Below are 20286 nucleotides of genomic sequence, written 5' to 3' on the forward strand. Positions count from 1 at the left end.
CAATTCTGTTGCCAGCAAAGCCTTCCTGAGGTGAAAGTACATCATTTTTTTCCACTGAACTTTTTCCCTGATCTCTCCAATGATGAAAATGTCACTGTCAAATAAAAATGAGAGGAAATCAGCTGTTTGGATCTTGAAGTTGTCATCAGTGCAGGTACAGTTAAATTTGCGGGGAGCTCTGTTGCAGTAAGGGACTTCAGGAGAGTCATTGATCTATTGAAAAGGAGGAAGTGAGGGTATTCACTGCTGGATAAAAATAATCTAGTTGAGCAAGTGATGGCACAGTCTGTTGTGGTTTTGCCTTCACGTGATACCTTGAAGAGGAAATAGAGGCTATGACTTAGAACTGAGGCAAGGTATGGCAATGCCCCTCAGAATGATTCATGTAACTTCAAGATGACCTTTTCTTCTCACGTGCAAATTTTCCATTCAGTACAGTTGATATGAGCATAAAGGAAGAAAGGACATTCTGGCTTGTGCAATTCTCCTGTGCATAGATTTCATTAATCAAAAAAGAGCTTAGTTCTGATTTCATATGGCCATACTGAAGTATTAACCCAGGCTAGTTCAAATGTTTTCTACCCAGACTCCCTACAATATATATGCAAACCTCCCAAGTGCCTGCCTTGCCTGCAGAGGAACAAACAAGTTCTTCTGTAATTTAGACATCTGAGTAGGAAAGTTCCCTTAAAGCACACAGAACCATAGCAAATAGTCTTCAAATATGTGACAGCAGACCCAGAGGCAACGAGGACACGGTCACCCAACTGGGGTTCACCATGGGCCTTGGCCTGTGCTCCCCAGGCTCTAGGTGAGGAGCCACAGAAGAAGAAGGGAGGCTCTGGGTGTGGATATCAAGGGGCAGAAATGTAAAGCTTTCTGAACTGATGGAAACGAGTAGGGAATCAGGGCTAGGAAGATAAAAGTAGTACCGGCAGAGACTAATGTGAGTGACAACTCCTGGAAGCCAAACATGCAGCACAGATAGACACTAATCTGCTGTAGCACTGTCCTGGTGTGGTTCAAGTATTCCTTGTGTTTTATCGGAGTGCCACCAGAAGTATTTCAGTTTCCAGTTTTCCTCCTGATTTCAACTGGGGGGAGGGCTTAGTTCTCTTTGAAGGTATTTTTCAAACAGATTTAGTCCAATGGGTAATTAATCCACACGTCTGCGGTTTTTGCGTATGCCCATGTGCGTTCATATACATGCAAGCGAATATACAAGAAGCGGCAAAGAAAAGAGGACTGGAGGAAAAGTGGATCCGAACTATGAGCTGTCTTTTTATTAAGGACATACCATACACATTATGCAACTCCCAGTAAACTCTCAGATCACCACTCGATCTATTTATCTCTGTTAGAAGTGATAAGACATCAACCTCAGCGCCCTCATTCTGATCCCACAAACTCAGAAGCTTATCAGGCTTCACAGTGAACTATTCGCCTCAAAAGGAAAAGGATAAAGTCTCTGAGGGCTTTGCCCGGCTAGGACAGCCTTTTGCTCTGCCATCCTCTTACTGTGGGCTCTGCTGCTGTGAGTCAGTCTTCCCACAGGGCTTTTGGCCTGGCATTAATTAAGAGGCCTGCAAACTGCATTGCCTAAAAATCATAAGACAAATCCAAGATGGCAGATCTGGTGGCTTTGTTGGGGTGAACAATACTTGTCTCAAAGATACTCACCAAACAATTAAGCAGTGGCCTGCTGTTTTCAATATACCATTCATTGCTCTAAGTAGTCATTTGCTGGCTTGCTGTGGGCCTGGTTTTACTCTCAGCTACATCCATGTTGGCCCACTGAAGAAATGAGAACAAGATTTGGTGCTCTAGGGCTGATTCCCGTGCCTTTTTATTTACTCCTTTGGAAAGTATTATCAACCCCAGCCTTTTGAATATTACAATATAATGACACCATTTTAAAAAACGTGGAGGGTATTTTTTTCCAGTTAAAAAAGAAAAAAAGATGTCCCTCTTCTTTGCTTTTTATTTTTGGAATCCACACAATGAATATTTTGAAGTTTCTCTCTATAGCCAAAGCACTCTCATAGCTTAATTATTGAAATAAATGGATGCTTAGATTCTTGTGTAGCTGCAAGAGCTGGGGACTGTCTAAAAATGCCTCAAACATGACAACTGTGGTAAATGCCATGCTACATTGTCCTGAGTATTGCTTCTGAGCTGCGTAGACCCCGTGGAGTTGCATGTATGAGCACGGCTTTCCTACATGCAGAAGTGTTGCAAAATCAGGCTTGCAGCGATACAGCTGGCAAACAGGGAGGTTGTGATAGGAAAGGGCTGTTGCTGACGAAAGGAGCCCTCAGTCCGTGCCAGAAATGGTGCAGTTACCTCTGCAAATCCAACCTCGCAGTGTCAGCTGCAACAGGTCTCAGGTGCCAACCTGCCCTTGCAATGTGCCAGCAGCCCCCACATGAGCTGCTCTTCAGGAGATACAGCCTGTCCCCTTCCCATCTGAGAGAGAAAACTCTTGGCCCTTTTTTCTTCTTCTTCTTTTTTTCCCCTCCCACAAAGAAAAACTTGCCAGGTCTGCATCTTTTTCCCTGAACTGTTTCCTCTTTTTAATGTTAAAAACATATGCTGTACAGCTTAGTTTCATACTGAGATGTTAACTCTTTTTCAGTGTTGGTTTTCATACTGCTGTGTTAAGTGGTGGCAACGGCTCAAAGGCCACTGCGGGACTTTGTGGCCTGGAAAGTGTGTTTGGGAGGAACAGGACAGACCTGCTCTTACCAGGTGAGGCCGGAGGTTGCTCTGCCAGACACCCCCAAGCAGCCCAGCATAAACTCACCCACTGGCAAAGTCACAGCAGATGTTCCCTCTGAACAGCCCTGGGTGTTGTAGGTGCATTTAAGGATCTCTCAACATTTCAGTTTGACACCAAGGGACATACAGAAAATGAAGGTTCAGAAGAACGGCTTAGCCTGAGCTGCCCTCGTGTTAAAGAAGCACATTTAACTGCATTTGTAACTCCCAAGGAACTACAAACAATCCAAGAGAAAAATATACATGTGGGAAACAAGGAAGGCTGAGGGCCACAGTTGGTGCTTGCTGCATGACAGGATCAGGACAATTTGGATCAAATAACCCAAATCCAGCCTAGCTCTTGGAGGAGAGCCTGGCGTCCAGCTACCAAAAGGCTCATGGGGGAGGCAGTGGTGGGGGCACAGCCCCAGCATGAGGCTGCAGGAAACAGCCCCTGCCCAGCACCCTGTCTGGGCTGCAAGGAGCCCCATAATCCTCGACGCCTCCCTCGAGGGTGGTCACAAGCTCGTTCCAAGGAGCCTGAGCTCCTCTGACCATCCTCTCAGCTGCCCAAAAGCCAGATGATCGCATTAAGTAAGGTGCCGAATCCAAGCTGGGGACCTCTGTGGAAGGGAAGGTCTTGGAGTTTGGGCTCTGCAGATTGTCCCCTGGTCTCTCAGCTTGTGGACCGGAGTAGGGTCGAGTCCTTTGGGTCTAGAGCCAGAGCAGGACATGGTCAAGTGCACTGAAGTCAACTGAAACCCTTTCAACATGGGTTAATTCAGTTTTAGATGAAGCATGAGAGCTGTACTGGAAATAGCTTTTGTTTCCCAAATAGATATTTGAAGTTTTGATTTTTTTTTCCTGATCTAAATTAGCGTGAAAGCAAAAATCTTGAAACTTCTTTGCAGATCTGTACTTTAAAAATAAGGGGAAAAGGCTAGGCCAATGACACAATTTCTTTTCTGTGTTAACCCTTTATTTTTAAATGACTATATATTAATATGAATTTCAAAGGCAAGGCACGTTTGAAACTGAAAATGGAAATTTTTCTTTTTGAATATGTTGAAACCTCAGCTATTGTTTTCTTCTAAATATCTTTTTAAGACAGGAATCAGAAATCAGCCCTTTCCCACAAAAAGGTCTTCTTTTCACTGAATTTGCATTTTTGACTGAAAGCCTTGTTTCATAGTCTTGAAACTAGATCACTGTGAAGCAACTTTTATATCTAATTGGCCTCGAGGAAGAAGAAAACTCTGTGGGTGGGATGCATCTCATCTACTTATAGGTGTTTAGCCTAAATTATTGTCAATAGTGAGTGGCACCTCCGAAGGGCTATTCTCTACACAGGTCATAAAAAATGTCTAGAGAAGTAGCTTACACTTGATAGCTACTATTTCAGTCGGCTAAAATTAAGTGAGAGAAATCCTATCTTTGATTTTTCACACTCCAGGCTGAGGAGAGAAACTGATCATCACAGCTCTCAGGATTTCAAGCTGAGGCATGTTGGGAGAAGAAAAAGGAGAAGAAAAAGGAGAAGGTTCTTCACAGGTTTTTCAGAAAGAGAAAATATTTTTAAGTGATAAAAAATAGAACAGATTTTACAGGGAACAAATCAAAGGAACTCTTTCGTTATTTCCATGGTCAGGTAAAACTTGAAAAATCAATTGTTTTCAAAATCTCCGTAAAAGTTCCTTTTTTTTTTCCCTGTGCAAATTAGCCCCGATTATGGAAGAATTTTGTCTACTTTTCGGAGCATTGTCTATTTTTCTACTCAGCTAAGCCCCCTCTTTTTCTTTTTCCAGAAACATCTTTTAAATCCGTTTATAATGCAGCATGGGAGACAGGTAATATTACCTGTAAAAATCCTCACTTAATTGCCTGAGTTGTGCATGTTATTGAAGTTACTTGGTATGGAAATCAAAACTAAGCACAACAGTGCATGCATTTTGCTTTTTTAATGGTTACTAAAAGGAGTACACTTTTTTGTTGTGATTATACCTGTCCCTTTTTGCAGAGATATTTGGCTCCTGTAATGCTTGGGCTCACAGAAGGATTTGTGAGGGGCAGAGCTGTAAAGCCTTTAGCCCTTTAATTTAAGTTGATAGTCCAATTCATAAACAAAAACCTGCAGATTTCATTTTCAAAAAACTGCACTGGATGAAATTGTGGCCTTTCCCTGGAACATTATGGAAAGCGTATGTAGAAAGTGAGCACAGCAGACTATAAGGAACAAACTTTGCTCTCTGTGATAACCTCTTGTAATCACCAAGCATCAAGAAGAAAAACACAGCAAGATCCCATTGACCAAACCCTGATTACTTTCATCAGCAAATCCCTTGAAACTGGGACCGTGTGGTGTGACAGCTTAGTAAGGACCCTTGAGCGTATTTGACCAGATCAGTGTCTGGTGAAAATACAGCTAGCACTATGGCAGTTTCTACAAGTTGAAGATGTGACGCAAACGATTTCCAGTCTTCCTCGTATACCTTTGCAGTCTGTTAGTAAATATATTTTGTTAAAAGTTCCCACAGGAAAGAAAAAGCAAACAGTAAACTATGGGTGGAGATATTGCCAGTTTTGTTTTTGATTATTTTTCTGAGAAAAGAAAGAGAAAGAGAAAGAATATTCCCTTATGTGTAAAAAAACCTATTTTTCTGTAAACGTGTCTGCTGAGACGAGTGACGTTTCTCATTGTTTTTATTTGGACTGCTCTTGTTTTGCCCCACAGCCACTTTGTTCACAAGTCCTACAGCTGCTCAGCTTTGGGGAAGTGTGGTTATTCCCATATCAGCATGCACCAACTGGCACTGTTCAAAAGCAGAAACATTTTGACACCCAAGAAGGACCATATGTCTGGTGGCATTGTAGCTGCAGTCCCTGTCAAAGCGTGCAGATGCCCAGAAGACAGCCCAGAAGGGATCAGCCGTTCTCAGATGAGACCTTTCTGCAAGACACAACATTTATCACTACAATTCCTATTTAACTGTGCGGAAGGGCCCCAAAACATTTTCATCCATTGGAGAAATCCTTCATATTCAATATACTTGTGTACAAATCTTCTTATGATAGTGTGTACCTCCATAGCCTGCAGTACCTCCCAGTATTGCACTAGCCAGCATAACTAACTACAATGTTTGTTTCCTCATGCTGTCCTGGGAGCTGGACATGCTCTTCTCCACCAAGAAGGGAAAACATAGGATTTACTCCAGCAGAGTTGGCGATCGGCCCTGTTGAATGCAATGGCAAGGTGCAAGTCTTTCCAAAAAGAGTGGGAACGCAGCTGGGGGACACCTTTTAGTAGTCGTAGGAGTTGTGGCAAGCCACCCATAGCAAGGCTTAGTGAAGGGGCCATCCAAGCAAAATGAGAACACGGTGCTGGAGGTTTTCATGCGTGGTCCTGAATGTGATAATTAGAAACACATTGAAAGTCTCCTGTTCCCTTTTAGCTGCAACATGGTCTGTGGGAATGCAGTAGCGCTGTCCCTCTCTCACACAAGGCTGATGTGGGCACAAAAGAGATGTGAAATAGGGTTTCCCTCAGCAGGGCAAAGACCTCAGCTCTGAGCAGGATCAGGGCTCCTCTAATGCCAAGACTTACTGGCATATCCGAGGGGCGGGATATGGCTCCGTCAATCACAGCTGACCAGGCCCAAACCTAAGGGTGACCCATGTCAAGAGTTTGTAGTGTTTGGAAAACATTTTTGTCTGTTGGAATTGTACTTTTCTCATGTGAGAAACCCTGGCTCATCTTCACCTTTCTACAGGCTGGTATCAACCCAGTTTACTCACTTCCTAACCTAGACAAGGGCAAGGAAGAGGATATGGCCCTGATAAGGAAGGAGTTAAATTTTGCACCCTTCTCACCTCTCCACTTGCACAGGCCAGTCAAGGACTCGCTATAAATTGGCTGCTTGTGACCATCAGAGGGTTTGCAGCGTGCATGAGGATGGGGGAGCCGCTCTGCAGGGCAGAGAGTAGCTGAATTCCATAGGCAGGGTTTGCATGCCTGGGGGGGCTCCCTTCAATTTATTTAAAGTCTCATGATTGCATGGAGTATATTAGCGTAGGAAAACTTTACAAAAAAAGTAAAGCTGAAACTTAGTAGGCCTACTGATCACCTTGGAGGTAAACGCATGATTAAGTGTGTGCAGGACTGAGGGCTCAGGATTAAATTGAAAGGCTAGCTATATTAATATGTTTTCTTGAGAGTTTATTTTTAAGAATGTCTCTCTGCAACAAGCATGCAAAGATTTTTATTTCTTGAGAATAGGCCTAATGTCAATTTTATTCTCAGGGTAGACACATAATTCCCATTAATGTTAATGGGAATGATTCTCCTCCTTCAAGGGAAGAATAGACCCATCAGAGATATAGAATATTATTCAAAACCCCTTGATCTCGCAGTGCAGTGGAGGTAGGCTGGTAGATAGAGGTAATGTCACATCTATTCCCTGATGGTTTTTCAGCTCTGCCCCACAGGATAAATCGTACCGTGGTATGAGATTGAGATGGTTTTTGATATTGGATTACATCAACTTGTAAGAGCGCTTTTTTTTCCCCCCAAGGATGTCTCAATGAGCTGAAACATGAGGGGTCAAATCTGTCAAAATAAGGACTGCCTCCTAAAGAAGAGTCCATTGGTGATAAAGGAAAAGTTACATGAGTTTGAGACCTGGCATGACTTACATACTAGGCGGAGTTATGAGAATCCATGTTAGGACAGTTTGTTTTTCAGTCTGGTTTCTCATGGGAACAAGGCTTATGCAATTGTACGGTCTGTGTGTCTGTGTCTACATCCTCCTCCCCTCCCCAATAACTTTTGAACTGATTGCTCAATTTCAACCTACTTTGACAGAGGGGTAGAGGTTCCAGAGAGGGTTGTGTTCCTTCAAGTGTTATAAAAATAGGTAGAGGAGAGCGATTCCGCGTGTGTCCATAATGCCGGGAATTGCTGCAGCACAAGTTTGTATAGTATCAGATACTGGAGAGCTAAAATGGTAGGATGGTGGAAAACAGCCTTCACAAATGGCCTAACCTGCATAAAACACTTCTTGAACTCGTGCCACCTTAGAAGCCAGGAGACAAAGCACACAGAAAACCAAACTTTGTTAAATGCAGGGAAAAAAAATCCTCACCTGCTGCAACAGAGTTCATTATTAACCCCACACTCACAGCTGTTGGACATGGTCTATGCAGCGCAGCTTTGTCCAGGATGTATGCCTTCTCTTTTTGTCGACGTTAACTCAGTATGAAATCTTGGGCGAGCCACTTAAATCCTATACCCACTTTAGTTTATTTTCCTGTAAAATAAGGTGCAATTGTCAGTTTTTGTTAATTAACAGCCTCTTAAAACCACCTGAGTGACGGCAGATAAATGTGGCCATTGAGAGGTTACAACAGGTCTGGGGTGAGGAGCCCAGCTGGGCTCAGGAGAATCTGAACTAAGCAGAGGTTTCTTCTGCCAGGAATATGAGTGACATGATACTGCTGACTTTTGTTATCTTAATACACATAAAGCCAGGATGGTTCAGACTGTAGGTACTAACTCGAATAAGGGCCTCATTCAGATCTGATGCAGATCCTTCCTACCTCCCCTCCTTCCAGCACTTTACTAGTGCTGCCACGTGAATTCAGTTAATTACAGGGGAGGAAATTATGGTCCCACAGACTTCACAGAGAATATTCAGTGTAGGTAAAGCATTTAATGATGTGCAATTAAAACACTGTATATCTAACTCCTAAGAAATAGCGGATTCAGAGAGGTACTACTTACAATGAGCAGGTGATAACGAACTCCCCAAGTTCCAAAGGCGTCATTTCAAAACTGTAGAATGAACTTATTAAGCATGCTGTCGAAGACAAACGCTATTATATGACTACATGGGGAAAGACACTAGATTAGGAAATTCTCTTGGATCATTGGCTCCACATTAGAGGTATGAGAGCTTCTTCTGGCTCATACATAACAAAAGAATACGCTTATTAATATTTTCAGTGATTTCTGATCCCCTCCCCCCAAATCTTCATTTTTTTGGAAAACTGTGTCACATGACTGCTAAATATATAAATAGGGGGAGTGTTTCCATTTACTTCATCAGACTTTCCCAAAAGAGCATGAAGAACCAGTATTTCAAACATCACATAGCAGGGAAAAAGGTATAATTAATTAGCGGGTTCTCTGGAGTTACTGTTGGGGCTTCTAGAGGAAAAAAAGCCCCTTCCAGGACAAAATACAAGACTGTGTTGGTACTTGCACAGATGGATGTTAGCAGGCTTTGGGAAAGGAGAATCTCAGAATAGTCATTTCTTCTAGAGCAGATATTGGTAAGTGGAGGGTTTACGGAAAAAGAATACCTATATCTCACAGGACTCTCTGTTGTATTTGTCTGTATCTTGCTAACTCTAGAAATGATAGCTAAAGGTGCAGTCTGCATCCCTGTTGGGGCAGTGAGTACCTCAATGAGAGATGGATTTAGGTTCACCTGTAGACCCTTCCTCCTTGCTTAAAACTGTTTCATAGTAAGAATATTCCCTCCTCTCCTGAACAATGAATTGTTCTATTAGGGGCTCACTTCCCTTCCAAAGTTCTGCAGATTTAGTACAGTGCATTCCAGATTGTTTTCCCTACTTCCCAATTGGTACATCTCCTTTGAAGTCAAAGGAGCTACTGTGATTTTAGCCCTATTGAGATATTCACTGTGGAAGAAGTATATAAAAGATTGCTGCTCACAGGGTGGGAGCCGCTGGTTTCCAGTTTCTCATTAATTTTTCACTTGTCTTTTATTTCAGTGGGTCTACACTATGCTCCACCTTTGGCACAGACACAAATAGTACTTTTTTATGTGGTTCAGTGGGAGGAATGGTTTTGATCATTAAAAGCAAAGAGAAAATTATTTCAAGCAAAATTCCAGAGCTTCTTCTGCATCCATTTATCTTTCCATTGCTTCCTTAAAGCACTGCCTATTTATTCTCTAGAGATATATGCTCTAACTGTGTTTTACCACATTTACAGGAGCAGTCACATATGACCAAGGCTAAAATTTAACCTTAATTGCCCACAAACTGCTCCCATTGAACCCTGTTGGCATGTATAAATTTTATAGTGCTGAAATGAGCCCAGTAAAAACAGGCAAGTCAAGAGCATATTTAGTTGTGACCTATCTTTAACAATATTAATTTGCTAAAATCAAAGTGATGAAGACCTGCATCTCTTGAAGGAATGTGTGATTTCCTTGCAGTCACCTCCTTCAAATATTCCTGATTAGGACTTTGAAGCAGTCAAAGAAGAGATTGGCCTCTAGAGAACCCACCACCACTCCATGCTGAGAAAGAGCTTTGGAAAGTGAATCACTGCTGTGTGACTGGACCCACGCCATACGCGAAGGATCAATAAAGTTTTATGTTACCTTACTCGCAAGCCTCAGGTTTTTGATTCCAGGTGTTCACATTAATCTGGGACACAACAGCAGGAAGAAGTTGCTATGGTTGCATGGAGGTGGCAGCACAATCTGGACAGACTGAAGTCAGCAAGTAGAAGAACTTTAATTATCTAAAATAATAGCACTTCTTCAAGCCTTTTTTGCTTTTGCTTAAATCCAATGGACACTGAAATCATATTATTACTACAGATACTTGTTTGTCTAGGATCTTCTGTTGTCAATAACACTTTGTCCTATGAGGAAACGTTTGTGATTCTGCCATATTATCTCATCATGAGCCAACTGGCAGTAGCGAATGACATGAACAACCTCAGTACAGAACTGTTAAAAGAAAGCATAGAAGAAAGTAAGAAACATAGAAAAACACGCGTTCTTTTTGAATTTCAATTTTAGAAGTGTCTCGTTAGCGAAATTAAAACTAACCCTTAGCTTTTAAGACCAAATCCCTGTTAGGGATTGAGGAGTTTGCATGCTTTAGTAGGTTTAGGGCACCATTTTACCCCCCAGCTTGTGGAAACTGTTTTGACACCTGCAACCATTAGAAATGGCTACAGTCCTGAGACGATTGTACTGGGTGTAGACGATTGTACTGGGGACCACAGTTTGCGCTGCAAGCGTTGTTCAATGGAGCAGCACTTTCCAAGTAACTCTTCAGTCTAAAGTTACTGAGAGCCAGCTCCCACATCCATGATGCCTTCCCTCTCTATAATGCATGCCATTTTTGTTTCATCTGGCATTTCTATCACCTTTAAGAAGCCTCACAGAGAAGAGGCCATAAGGTTTGGTTATAATTGGCATATGGATGGAGCTTAGGTTTTTTAATACACAGTTTTTATAAGACTGCTTTTATGTTTGCCTTTGCTCTTTGATCTCCACTTGAAAAACGTTTTTCATGGGGTTTGTTTGAAAGCACAAATAATCACTTACCACAACTGAGGGCTAGCAAATAGTTCTAGAAAAGAAAGAAAACCAAAGAGAATCCATGAGCTGACGGAGATGCCTTGAAAGATGTTTTAGAAACAGCTTGTAATGGCACATTTTGCAGGACTGTTCATCAAGTTAATTCTCCTGTTGCGCTGGCATTCTTGGATATGGTAATAACAACAAGGAAGCATGTAATGGTTTTCTAAAATGGAAGTGTTTTAATAGATTTTAGTAAATTACATTGTATTCAATACCGTAGTGTTGTGATACGACACACTGTAATGAAAGATAAAGTCACTTGCACACATACTCCACAGTCCAAGAAAAAAATACAATGATACCCATGAAAGATGAGATTTAACTAATTATGACTCTGAAAAGGGAGAAGCCCCTAAAGCAGTAAAAAACCCGCCTATTCCAGTTTAATAGAAACGGGAGCAGTCATCAGTGGAACAGTGGATGTGCAGAGCTATTTCAGCTGTTTTGCAGGGCATTTGTAGGAAAAGCCATTCTTGTAGACTTGTCTTGTAGACAAGCTGTAAATTGAGATAGTCTAATGAAGGAAAGTCATGTTATGGTGACTTAGCACGACTAAAGGTCCCAAAGGCCTTGAAGCAACCCACATGTGTGGAGAAAGCTGTGGTTATTGTCTTGCTGATCTTGTGGATCACCATAGTAATAATGTGAGGTGCAGGTGTATGACTAGAATAGCTTTTTAAACCAATGCTGGGCTGGGATTTCTTCACCGTGAAACTTCTCAGGTCTCTGAGGAAATCCTCTGGCAAAGGCAAAACAAAATGGGGAATATTTAAAAAGCGTTAAAAGTCAATCCTTTTTGTCACCAACATTAACTACTGTAATGCAGACCGGTTAATGATGGTGCTTCGTGAAATAAGACATTAATCTCCACTTGTAATGCAGGAGCCATACAACTTGCTTCAGCCTTAATCTTTTATGAGTTATGGACTCTTCTGTGATTCATAAAACAAATAAATCACACCTCTAAGGCTATCATCTATTTATTACTGCTTTTTGCATGTTCAGGATAGTATTAAAAGGGTCTCTTTTGCTTGCCAAGCATTGTCAGCTACTGAGTAACATTTGGAAACCAGAGTCTGGATTCTGAATACAGCTGGACATTGGTTTTATCTTTGTTCCTGAAGACAGCCAGTTTGACGGAAATGCACTCATGGGGCTGTGTATGCAGATTTCATCCTATGCTTTTGGGCTATGGCTATAATGAGTGAGGCAGCTGACCTAAAAGATGACAGAAAGCCCCTGACCTTCCTTTTTAGAAGGAAACAAAACCTAATAAGCTCATGGGACCTGCCAAGTTATGAAACCATGGGGAGAGTAATGGAAAAGAATAATTTGGAATAGCAAGAATCAGAGCAGGACAAACATTCAAACTACTGGGAGATTTATTCAAACCAAAAATCTCAGTTGCACTGGTACTTCACAGCTCCCTTTAACATGCTCTGTGCTCCCTTTCGATATTATTCTCTTTACACTAGAGCCATAAACCCAGCATCTATCAAAGAAAACTGTCAGTTCAGCAGATGTGGGTGGGTTTTGTAAGCAAACTGGCACCAGACTTTGCATCTAATGCTTGCAGTGAGAGAAAAAAAGTAAAAGCATCTGGTTTTAGGAACCTCCCGCGCTTTCCTTTGGGGGTGGGTGGGGGCAGTCCTACTGGTCAGCTCCCAGTCTACACAATCGGTTTGGCAATTTGGCTGGCTTGACTGTTCCCAAAACTTACTAGTGCCATCGAGGAAGGAAACCCATTCATTCCATTTTCTGCCTACAAAGATCCAAACAGCTCCTGCTGTAGATGCTGATCTTGACTTTAGATTTTAAAAGCTCAGTGGCCCAGAAGATTTTCTGAAATAAATAAATAAAATAAAATGCCTCTAAACTGCAGAAGTCATAATGTGTGCTCCTTTGAAAATATGCATATATTTGTTCCTGCCCAAGTACATGTTTATGAGTACAGGAATATGCTTTTGAGCTCCATTTCTTATTTATTTTGTCTGTGATTTGTTTGAAGGAATTGCAAAAATATAGATCTCCCAGGGCCTTTTTTGTAATTTGCAATAAAAGCTTGGTTCATTCTATCTATGCTATGACTCTAGCATAGATTGTATTGCTTCAAAACTTGGCCTATGGACTCTAAGAAAGAGCATAGGAATTGCATGTGCTTTCCAAGAATACTAAAATCGTATAAATACTAACCAAGCGCAGTCTAGCATTTTGCCTAGTCATATGCTGCATATCCCACTAGCTCCCGCTCAGTTCCCGTGTCTTTGTGTATGTAGATTCTTTCGGTGAAAGTCAGGTGGAATTGTAAAACTAGAGGTCAGTTAACCAATGATTCAGTCAATATTTTCTGCCCCTTTTTAAAAAAACAAACAAAAAGTTTTTCTGTATAAGAGCATAGTATACTAAAAGAAATTCAAGAGGCACGTTTGTAAACAGTCCTTTAAGGAAATGAGTGCTTTCCTCAAAAGAGGCAGTATTCAGCAGGGTAAGAAATCTCAGGATGAGTAAGCGTTGCTGATTTTTTTAAGTGGGGAGGAAGGAGTTAAGAACTGAACTCTATATGTAACCTGTTAACTTGAGATGTTTTTGCATTTGGTGACTGCAATTTTGATTTCAGTTAGCTTCACCCCTGATGTGGATTGAGGAATCATCTCTAAGGGAATTTTCCACTGTAGGTACTATTGAGATATGTATACAGAATGAATAATTACAGTTATGCAATGTCCACGTTAAAGTAGCTATGCTCTCATGCTGCGGAGCTAGAGAAGGTATAACAACAGAGCGCTCAGTTCCTTGTTTCCACAGGAGCAAAATGAGCAAGCAGAAAAAATCTGGTCATTAATGACAGCAAAGCTTGCTATGAATGATCATTGTACCATACTTCAGTTTTCTAAAGCAGCTGTTGATAAATGACACACCAGAAGGTGTCTTTTAACTAGGAAACCTGCCCATTTTCATAAAGATTTTATTCGCAAATCCCTGCAATTGTATTGTACTGCTCTTGCACCACTCTGTGGAATTTTGCTTTTTATTTCCTACAGCTTCATGCAGACTCAGGCAGTTTGGCCACTTTATTAAACATAAGCATCAATCTGTAAAAAGCCTCTTGATTGTCCAGACAACTAGTTGTGAAAGTCAGCTTTGTTTCGTTGACTCTGAGTCCCTGGGGATGCGGACACTGCTCCTTCTGTTCTCATCCGTCAATATTCTCGGGCCAAAATGTGGAACTCTCTCTTTTTTTTTCTTCCCTATATCTGCCAATTATTCTTGCTTTGGAATCCAACTGAAAAAATGTTTCAGTGCTGTTTTCTTTATACTTTTCTTTTTTAATAAATAAATGCCAACAGCCTGGAGCTTACGAGCAGCCCTACAGTAATAAAAGGATGTACACAGCAGGCAGTACTCAATTCGCAAAAGAAAAACAGATTAACATTTCAGGTTTCTGAGGGCTTTTTGTCAACAACAGTACATTTAAAAACATCAATCTAGTAGTAATTGCATTATCAGTACATTCTTGGCTGATTCTTTGGCTGATTCCCTTAATATCGTGGCAAGGAGAAGTAACTATGGGAAGTCTCTTTAATATATACAAAAAGTCATAGCCCTGTAACAGGATCAAGTTGATTCGACTGTATGTTATTCCCATTTCTGGGACTGGAACAAAGTGAATACACAGGTAATGATAGGAGATTGAACACCAACAACCAGGGCTTCAACAGTTACAAAGACTGGTATCAAGTCTTATTCCTGAGCACTTTTATGGAAAGTACATTGTAAGCTGACAATGAAAAAGAACACTTAAAAAAAAGAAAACCCTCAGCAGAGACTCTAAGGAAACAATGTGCAAGCTATCAATTCACCGTACCTTTAACAGATGCTTACCAGCCACTTTTCGTGTATAATACCACTGATTGCATCCATGCAATGAACAACATGGAACTAGACATTGTTCTCCTTCTCCAAATTCTCTCCAAGTCTTCGAGAGCTATCAGGAACTGTGTAAGAAATACCCTGAATGCAGTAGATAATCAGCTCAGGGAAGCCTGCTGCTGCTGAATATCCTAATTGAGTGCCTTCCCTGCCAGTCTCTTGGCTGTGCCAGAGGATGGCTGTACACCTCTTCCCTTTGGAGAGGTCGTACTTTGTACAAATAATTACTCTGACGTGACGATATGGAGGCTGATTGCACGCTGGATCGGGCAAAGTCTTGGGTATTTTCTCTCTTTCTTTTTACATGGTTGCCCCAGTTCCTGGGTTATTAGCTATGCTAGTCCTCCTCTCAGGGTTTCTCTCATCTGATGAAGAATAGATGTTTCTTTTTAAAATCTCGGCTACTTTTTCATACTAGAAAATATTTTTGAGTCTGATTTTATGTTAATTCCCACAGACACTTCTGATAATGTTGTCTTATATATATTTATTAGAGATTTTTTTTCTAACATCATTGGATTTGTTTTGAACTCAAAGGTCAGTTCCTACACCAGTACAAATCAATGTAACTACATTGACTGCAAGGGTTGCAACATCTTTCATTAATTCCTATTGCCAGGGATACTGTATTCATCTCTCGGGAAGAAGATATATATATTTTTATGCATTTTGATTTAAATCATACACACACACACACACACACACACACACACACACACACACACACACACACACACACACAACTTCTATGAAGAATTTAATTCTGTAGCAGACCATTAACCATGCAATTAAGTGCTAGTGGTGTTAAATGATCGATACAACAGAATCTCAGCCAGCCGCCTCCAAAGCTTTCCTTGAGTCCTTCCCCTATGCATTTTTCACTCTGTTTTCATAAGAGAGATCCCTGATTCTTGCAGAGGAGACTCTACCATTTTTTTTTTTCTAAGAAAAATGTGCTTTCCTTATTTGGATGTATTCCATTAGCAAGCTAAAGGATATATTCCCTGGTAAAACATCCCAAGTGAGTCTCACAGTCATTCAGATTCACTCACTCAAAAATAAATTCCAAATGCTCATCTAATTATATTTCTCTGCTTTTATTGGTCTGCTCATGAGAGGGAGAGTTGCATGCTATCTTCGAGATGTAAATTAAATATATATAGAGAGAGAGACAGCATTAAAATTACACAACTTGTTTCATTGCTAAAATGGGAAGTTATGTCTTTAAAAATCATTTTTGGTGTAAAGTTTTGTCTGTTTTTGTACATATATCTTTCCCGCTTTACAGGGAGTTCCCAGGGTGCACAGTTCTGTGGCTTCTCTTCTGAGCGCACAAAAAGCTGCTTCACATGAAACTGATAGTTCTTTCTAGGGAAAGAGAACGACTGCCTTTAGCTAAAATATGTTTTACTAAGAACAGAATCTTCCTTGTCAGGCCACATCGCTCCTGCTGAATTTGAGGCATGCCAAACAATGATGCCAGGTTTGCCACATGCTGATAATGACATCCATGCCTGGTGCACAGATAAAGCAGTAAGAGTACCCGGCTGACGTCTTCCTCTACAAACCAACGTTTTCACTCCGTTTTGGGTGATAAGACGACGTGAATGCTGGTGGTTGAAAAATGCTTTAGAAAATGAGGTGCAGCACTTGATAACAACAGCCCTTCACGGGTTTGTGGGCTGGTGTGTGGTGAAGAAGAAAAGGAAGTTAAGAACTTCAAGAAACGTTTTAGATACTTTCTGAAGGTTAAATGTAGCGTATATGTGCTTCCTCTTGCCCTGCTGACTGGCAGTAGTTTCAGGTTCCAGCTGAGACTGGGACTTCCTTAGCTGGAATCTCTTCAAACAGGTCCCTCTCCTGAGCCTCCAACCACATGGATGATTCAGACAAACGGCAGAGACAGACAAAAGAGCTTCTGAGCCTCGTATCTGAATAAAGTGAAGCACTGAAGAAGAATTCATAGTCTGGCCCTGAATTAATTACCTACAGCACATGACATACAAAAATATATTCCTATAAGTAGATGGATTTGCAGCTATATCCTGGAATAGGTCTGGTCTTTGTTTCTTCTGTCTCCTACTTGCACTCCCTGCAGCCCACTTGTAGCTTCCCATTGCTACAGCACTTTCTAAGCAATTACAGCAACTGACTGATGTACCTACAGCATCCCAAAGCGTCATTGCCAATGCTGTCTCTCTACCAAGGAAGGGAAAATAGCGGTATGCCATGACTGGACTGATAACTATGAAGCCTGAGTTTTATAAGTCTTTAAACTAAATCTCTACGTAGTGCAATTCTTTCCCTTGTCACAAACGTTACTGGAATCACGAGAAATGGCAAGAGATGAGACCAAGATAAGTGACCCCAGGCCACCACAGAGCAAAGTGTCTTGGATTCTCTAGTTTAGGAAATTACATTTTGCGTTAATTTTTACCACTGTCCAGGTTTATATGCACAAAATATAAGATCTAGTGGCGTGGTGGCAATTCCATGCAGAGAAATGCTACTATCCTTTGAATTCAGTGAATCACCTTTGCATGGGAAAGAAGATCTGTTCTGCTCTTGTTTTCCCTACTCTGGCCCACATTTTCAATCTCTGGAGCTAACATTGGAGTCTGTTGCCAGCAGTCTTTGAGTTGGAGAACTGGACCCATCAGAAAGTTTTCTGCCTCCAGTGCTTTCTCTAAAGAAAGCTGGACTGTCATCCTGGGAGTATTGCAAAGAGGTAATAATTGGTTTACAGTTCCACAAAAAGAGTCTATGGGGGTATTTTTGTCTCCTTTAGTACCTTTAACTTCAGGATCATACTTAAAATCATAATGTGGACATCAGTTATCGCAACACACATGAAGATCCAGATAATGCCATTAAGTAGATATCTTTTACTACGTGCCTCATAGCAGTACCTTAGGGAAGGGTAGGCAATGTAATGCACTGCTGATTCTGTCCCTGGAATCTGAATTGTGTTTCCTGATCTCTGCACTCAATATTTAACCTAACATTTTTAGCAATCTTCTGGCAACTTTGAAATCCTTACAGGTGCTATTATTGAGGAGTCAGCTGTTGTGGAGAAAAAGATAATATTTCACGACACAAAAATACCTTGTAATCATTTCAGATGGTTGATGACATTGCTGCTAGTCGAACTCTTCTTTACTTCACTGGAGATTGAGGCTTGCCCTGTGCTCCACACAGCCCAGATATAATCCCTTCTGATTAGAGCCTTTTCTCTTTGATGCTCCCTTTGTCATCCACACACTGAGAAAATTGCTCTGTATTGAGTTACACGCTTTGCGCAGTTTGCGTAGTCGTCGTTTTTAACCTGAAAGTGAATCTATCTGAGCCTGAGTGGCAATAGGATTCTGACTTCTAGTACAACTTTGATTAATGAAGCTCAGGTAAACAGATTAGTCATTAACCTTTGCTTCTTATGCTAAGATTACTTATTGATGTCGATTAGTTGTGCTGCTCCCATGCTGCCAAGGATGGGAATCTCTCCTTGCTTGAGGCTTGAAGAATCTTCCCACCATCTAACAAGTCCTCCCTTTTAGGACAGGGGCATCACAGAGCTGCTGCCTCTGCAGGAAGTGATATATTTCCTATGTGATCTCACAGCATCCAGAGCGCTTAAATGCAAACACTAACAGGCAGTGCCTGATAAAAGAGTGCTATATTCGTATCTCCTGCTCCTGCTCTACATGTTTGCTATAACAGCTGTCAGTGAGGGCCACTCAGCTGAGATAGAGGGAAAAATATACACAAAGTGAGCTAAGCTTTCAAAAAAATGAAGCCATGGTTATGCAATAAGCGTATGGGACAATTTCTTAAATCTTTGACAAGGGCCAAATCTTTGTTGACAGACAAGGAACTCAATGAGTAATGTGTATGTCTGTTATCAGGGACAAATAATCTTTTATATCTGTCTACTCCAGTAGGTCTTTTTACTCAAAACCGTACTAATAATCCCCCCTGTGAAGGAAATCAATGGTCCTCCGTTGTCAGGTTTCAGATGTGGCCGTTGGGCAGGACCCTGCTGGGCACTCCTCTGTACCCTTCACTGCAGGACTGCTTATCTGGGTGGTTTTCGCACCCCCACTGCTTCTCAGAGCTCAACTCCTCTGCTCTGCACGGATGCAGAGATTCATCTACCAGAGAAAATCCTGAAGAGACTACACGATCAGCAGATTAAAATGTGGGACGGCTATACAGAGCTAGAGAACAGAGCTGACCTACGCCTACCTGCAGTCTACAAAAGCAGATGGGGACTTCAGGTTGCATGCTGATCTGATTGATTGATTGATCTCCAATGTAATAGATGCTACTTATGTGTGCAGATGCCTGCAACTCAGTTCTGAATGCAAAGAATCACAAGCAGAACAGATAGTTGGAGCTTCATGTTTTCTAGCTGATCAGCAGACTGAGCTTCGTGTTTGCAGGTTCTGCTTTGCCCCTTGCAAACACTTGTCTTCACTTCCATTTTCAGCCCCACGATCCCCTGTGCACACAACTATTAGCAGATGGAAGTCTAGCAAGCTGATCTGTAGGCCCAGTTGGGTAATCAAACATTTAATTGCTAACAATTATCCATTAACGCCCATAAATTAGGTTGCCAAACTACTTCTGCAGACGACAAATATTTGCCTCCAGAACTCGTCTGCAAAAATTGAAGATACATGTGAAAAGCTATACTAATATGAGGAATACTGTCATTTTCACCTGGACTCTGCAAACTGAAATAGAAAATGCAAACATTTGCTGCATCAGAAAAGTAACTAGAAAGTTCGAAGCTGAACTTGAGGGCATAAGGAAAATGAGGTCTTAAGTCAAATTCCAGCCTTTCTTTCTTTCTCTCTGATATGACTTTTCCTCCTTTTCCCCCTTCTGTCTTGCTTTTTCCCCTGCACTTCCTAGCACCTTGATTAAAAATTTCCCCAGCCCTAGTGTTGCATATTTTTGGGATGTCACGATTTTTTATGACCAGTCATATTTCTAGGAATGTTGATTTTATTAAATAAAATATAATGACATGATTTCAAGTAACGCTTTGGAGATGAACACGCTAACTGCTTTCTACTGACATTCCAAACGAGGCTAGGCTGTAACTCTTACTAGTAAGAACAAACCATACTGTTATGCTGAATACGTAAATGTGTTTTACAAAAGGGTTCCTGTTTCCATCCCATTCAGCATA

General features: G+C 41.3%; 2 long non-coding RNA genes across 14 annotated transcripts; both read right to left on the minus strand.

Annotated features, from left to right (window-relative positions):
• Window positions 1–5320: 5320 nt before the first annotated feature.
• On the minus strand, window positions 5321–15297 carry LOC104141711 (uncharacterized). Of its 13 annotated transcripts, none has more exons than XR_011135327.1 (5): window positions 15028–15296; window positions 12883–13004; window positions 11127–11325; window positions 8534–10520; window positions 5321–8060 (listed from the first exon to the last, which is right to left on the minus strand). It is a non-coding gene; the product is annotated as an uncharacterized lncRNA (long non-coding RNA). The 13 variants fall into 13 exon arrangements; XR_011135331.1 differs by having other exon boundaries at window positions 5321–7826; window positions 7933–10520; XR_011135329.1 differs by having other exon boundaries at window positions 5321–5704; window positions 7896–10520.
• Window positions 15298–16170: 873 nt separating this feature from the next.
• On the minus strand, window positions 16171–18643 carry LOC138061485 (uncharacterized). The gene is made up of 2 exons (XR_011135269.1): window positions 18198–18643; window positions 16171–17040 (listed from the first exon to the last, which is right to left on the minus strand). It is a non-coding gene; the product is annotated as an uncharacterized lncRNA (long non-coding RNA).
• Between the last annotated feature and the right edge of the window lie 1643 nt (window positions 18644–20286).

Source organism: Struthio camelus, chromosome 18, assembly GCF_040807025.1.
Source record: "Struthio camelus isolate bStrCam1 chromosome 18, bStrCam1.hap1, whole genome shotgun sequence".
In the NCBI taxonomy this organism is placed as follows: domain Eukaryota; kingdom Metazoa; phylum Chordata; class Aves; order Struthioniformes; family Struthionidae; genus Struthio; species Struthio camelus.